Source organism: Montipora capricornis, unplaced genomic scaffold (genome assembly GCF_036669925.1).
Source record: "Montipora capricornis isolate CH-2021 unplaced genomic scaffold, ASM3666992v2 scaffold_157, whole genome shotgun sequence".
NCBI classification, from domain to species: domain Eukaryota; kingdom Metazoa; phylum Cnidaria; class Anthozoa; order Scleractinia; family Acroporidae; genus Montipora; species Montipora capricornis.
The window spans coordinates 8,457-12,500 of NW_027179917.1; the positions used below are offsets into that span (position 1 = coordinate 8,457).

General features: G+C 43.6%; 7 non-coding genes across 7 annotated transcripts; 5 read left to right on the forward strand and 2 right to left on the reverse strand.

Annotated features, from left to right (window-relative positions):
* Positions 1 to 252: 252 nt before the first annotated feature.
* Trnai-gau (transfer RNA isoleucine (anticodon GAU)) lies at positions 253 to 325 on the forward strand. The gene has a single exon. It is a non-coding gene; the product is annotated as a tRNA-Ile (tRNA).
* An 81-nt stretch (positions 326 to 406) lies between these two features.
* Trnap-agg (transfer RNA proline (anticodon AGG)) lies at positions 407 to 478 on the forward strand. Its single transcript has one exon. It is a non-coding gene; the product is annotated as a tRNA-Pro (tRNA).
* Positions 479 to 1,245: 767 nt separating this feature from the next.
* Trnaa-agc (transfer RNA alanine (anticodon AGC)) lies at positions 1,246 to 1,318 on the reverse strand. Its single transcript has one exon. It is a non-coding gene; the product is annotated as a tRNA-Ala (tRNA).
* A 694-nt stretch (positions 1,319 to 2,012) lies between these two features.
* Trnad-guc (transfer RNA aspartic acid (anticodon GUC)) lies at positions 2,013 to 2,084 on the forward strand. The gene has a single exon. It is a non-coding gene; the product is annotated as a tRNA-Asp (tRNA).
* A 642-nt stretch (positions 2,085 to 2,726) lies between these two features.
* Trnai-gau (transfer RNA isoleucine (anticodon GAU)) lies at positions 2,727 to 2,799 on the forward strand. The gene has a single exon. It is a non-coding gene; the product is annotated as a tRNA-Ile (tRNA).
* An 81-nt stretch (positions 2,800 to 2,880) lies between these two features.
* On the forward strand, positions 2,881 to 2,952 carry Trnap-agg (transfer RNA proline (anticodon AGG)). Its single transcript has one exon. It is a non-coding gene; the product is annotated as a tRNA-Pro (tRNA).
* Positions 2,953 to 3,718: 766 nt separating this feature from the next.
* On the reverse strand, positions 3,719 to 3,791 carry Trnaa-agc (transfer RNA alanine (anticodon AGC)). The gene has a single exon. It is a non-coding gene; the product is annotated as a tRNA-Ala (tRNA).
* Between the last annotated feature and the right edge of the window lie 253 nt (positions 3,792 to 4,044).

Sequence of the window (4,044 nt, forward strand, 5' to 3'; positions counted from 1 at the left end):
TTGCCATTGATGTGCCACAAAGAGATCATCTATTGCCAGTCGACACAACGATTCTTTGTTTCAGGACTTGGCAATATTTAAAAATCAAAAGAATTCTTTATAAACAGTAATAAATATCTCTATACGTGAAATTTATCAAACCAATGATTTGTATCGACCACGGGAGATTTAGTCAAAACTTACAGGAAAGTTACCTTGTATTGTGTTGGACGCGTTTTGAAATCACAACCACACCATTTGTTGATTCCACCTGGTCCATTAGCTCAGTTGGCAGAGCGTGGTGCTGATAACGCCAAGGTCGTGAGTTCGAGCCTCACATGGACCAAAGCACTCGGTTATTTCTTTTCTTTCTCATGGCGTGTGACAGTAAATTGCGTCCCTGTCCATCCACTACAGAAGTGTTTTCGGCCTGTTGGTCTAGTGGCATGATTCTCGCTTAGGGTGCGAGAGGTCCCGGGTTCAACTCCCAGACAGGCCCTCGCAAGCTAGATTTTACCAATCACGCCTAGCTGGCAGTATTCGGATCTTTCACTCTTTGCAAAATGGCCTTCAGCCAACTCGTTGAATGTGTTTGCCATAAGAAGCTGACAATTCCAACTGTGGGTATATATGATATTGGCAGAGGCCCATCGTTGGTTTACCCAAAACTTTGATCTCCTTCTGTTTAAACACTTCTTCTCGACGACGAAGAAAGGCTCACAATGTTTTACTTCTCACTTCCAAGCACTTTCTTACACCTGTGCTTGAAGGATAGACGCACGAAACACTGACCCTGCAAGAAATTGCATGCCCTATTTTCGGCAAAAATTAATGAAGGTCTTACGCATATTTTTCAAGAAGATCTTCTGCCAGTCTTGTTCAGTTCCTCCGTCATTCAGCCTTCAAAAAAACGTCAATTTGGCTGCAAGTCAAGAATGTGCACAGAATTCCCTCACCACTTCCATCTATTGGGACTCAAACTAGGCAAGTGATTTTTAGCTCCAAGACGCCGAAGCCCGTTCAGTTACTTCAAAAACAAATGTCATGACACGGAAAACAGGTGGTTTGTCACCGTGCCACACGGGAAGATGTGTCAGAAACTAATACTTAGGCGCCAATTGGACTTGAGGCCATGACTTCCTTTTCGCAAAACAAGCGCTCTGACCAACTATGTTATTCACAAGACCAGCATGGTTGTGCTTAGCGCAAGAAAAAGTCTGCTTGATTTTGTTTTAGCTCGTATCTTTGGCCAAATTTGATCGCACGTGGAGAATCCGGGCATTGATCCCGGTACCTCCCGCATGCTAAGCGGGCGCTCTACCATTTGAGCTAATTCCCCATTACAACGTCTCTTAGTTAAAGGATCGTTAAAGATCGCAATGACACGTCTGCTAGTAATTCATGCGCGTCGTTTCAACGACGTTTCAATTTTGATTCCGGCAGAGAAGAAACGCTACTAGAAGGAACAAAGAATTAAAAGCACACTTTCTTACACCTGGGCTTGAAGGATAGCCGCACGAAACACTGACCCTGCAAGAAATTGCATGCCCTATTTTCGGCAAAAATTATTGAAGGTCTTAAGCATATTTTTCAAGAAGATCTCTTACAGGTCTTGTTCAGTTCCTTCGTCATTCAGCCTTCAGAAAAACGTCAATTTGGCTCCAAGTGAAGAATGTGCACAGAATTCCCTCACCACTTCCATCTATTGGGACTCAAACTAGGCAAGTGATAGTTTTTTTTCCAAGACGCCGAAGCCCATTCAGTTACTTCAAGGAGGTTCAAGTTTCAATGAATCCAACGTTTCAATTTTGATTCCGGCAGAGAAGAAACGCTACTAGAAGGAACAAAGATTTAAAAAAACACTTAGCTTGCGTAAATTAAGTGCAGAAATGACCGACTCCATCCCTCACACATTGCCATCCAGTGTGCCAAACATGGCGGTTCCGTGGTTCCATCATGAGTATTCTTCGGCGCAAGTTCGCGATTCGTGTGTCAAACTTAACACGCCTTTCAAGCCTTTAACACCGTGTTTTTCCTCGGTAGTATAGTGGATAGTATCCCGGCCTGTCACGCGGGAGACCGGGGTTCGATTCCCCGCCGGGAAGAGAGGATGATTTTGTCTTATGCGACCAGTGGCTGCCTTCAAAGCAAAGGATCTGAAACGTGCAAGGCTTGCACATTACGAAGACAGAGAAAATGACCTGGTGAGGAAGTTAGCCAAAGCCACAGCATATCCAGCATATCCAGTCTCCACACAAACCACTGCATAACAATCCACCATTATCTGGCAATAGACCTTACAATAGGCCATTTCCGAGTTCATATCCGCCTCCTCTTTAAAGCGAGTCTAAGTGCAAAATTTTTGTGATTTCAATTTGTTCCACTTTACATATGAATGAAAACTAATTTTTATAAGAAAAACTTCGCACTTAGACTCTCTTTAAAGAGGAGGCAGACATAAACTCGGAAATGGCCTATACCCACAGTTACGTCACCTATTGTCATTGATGTGCCACCAAGAGATCATCTATTGACAGTCGACACAACGGTTCTTTGTTTCAGGACTTGGCAATATTTAAAAATCAAAAGAATTCTTTATAAACAGTTAATATCTCTGTACGTGAAATTTATCAAACCAATGATTTGTATCGACCACGGAAGATTTAGTCAAAACTTACAGGAAAGTTACCTTGTATTGTGTTGGACGCGTTTTGAAATCACAACCACACCATTTGTTGATTCCACCTGGTCCATTAGCTCAGTTGGCAGAGCGTGGTGCTGATAACGCCAAGGTCGTGAGTTCGAGCCTCACATGGACCAAAGCACTCGGTTATTTCTTTTCTTTCTCATGGCGTGTGACAGTAAATTGCGTCCCTGTCCATCCACTACAGAAGTGTTTTCGGCCTGTTGGTCTAGTGGCATGATTCTCGCTTAGGGTGCGAGAGGTCCCGGGTTCAACTCCCGGACAGGCCCTCGCAAGCTAGATTTTACCAATCACGCTTAGCTGGCAGTATTCGGATCTTTCACTCTTTGCAAAATGGCCTTCAGCCAACTCGTTGAATGTGTTTGCCATAAGAAGCTGACAATTCCAACTGTGGGTATATATGATATTGGCAGAGACCCATCGTTGGTTTACCCAAAACTTTGATCTCCTTCTGTTTAAACACTTCTTCTCGACGACAAAGAAAGGCTCACAAGTTTTTACTTCTCACTTCCAAGCACTTTCTTACACCTGTGCTTGAAGGATAAACGCACGAAACACTGACCCTGCAAGAAATTGCATGCCCTATTTTCGGCAAAAATTAATGAAGGTCTCACGCATATTTTCAAGAAGATCTTTTGCCAGTCTTGTTCAGTTCCTCCGTCATTCAGCCTTCAAAAAAACGTCAATTTGGCTGCAAGTCAAGAATGTGCACAGAATTCCCTCACCACTTCCATCTATTGGGACTCAAACTAGGCAAGTGATTTTTAGCTCCAAGACGCCGAAGCCCGTTCAGTTACTTCAAAAACAAATGTCATGACACGGAAAACAGGTGGTTTGTCACCGTGCCACACGGTAAGATGTGTCAGAAACTAATACTTAGGCGCCAATTGGACTTGAGGCCATGACTTCCTTTTCACAAAACAAGCGCTCTGACCAACTATGTTATTCACAAGACCAGCATGGTTGTGCCAAGCGCAAGAAAAAGTCAGCTTGAGATTGTTTGAGCTCGGAACATTGGCCAAATTTGATCGCACGTGGAGAATCCGGGCATTGATCCCGGTACCTCCCGCATGCTAAGCGGGCGCTCTACCATTTGAGCTAATTCCCCATTACAACGTCTCTTAGTTAAAGGATCGTTAAAGATCGCAATGACACGTCTGCTAGTAATTCATGCGCGTCGTTTCAACGACGTTTCAATTTTGATTCCGGCAGAGAAGAAACGCTACTAGAAGGAACAAAGAATTAAAAGCACACTTTCTTACACCTGGGCTTGAAGGATAGCCGCACGAAACACTGACCCTGCAAGAAATTGCATGCCCTATTTTCGGCAAAAATTATTGAAGGTCTTAAGCATATTTTTC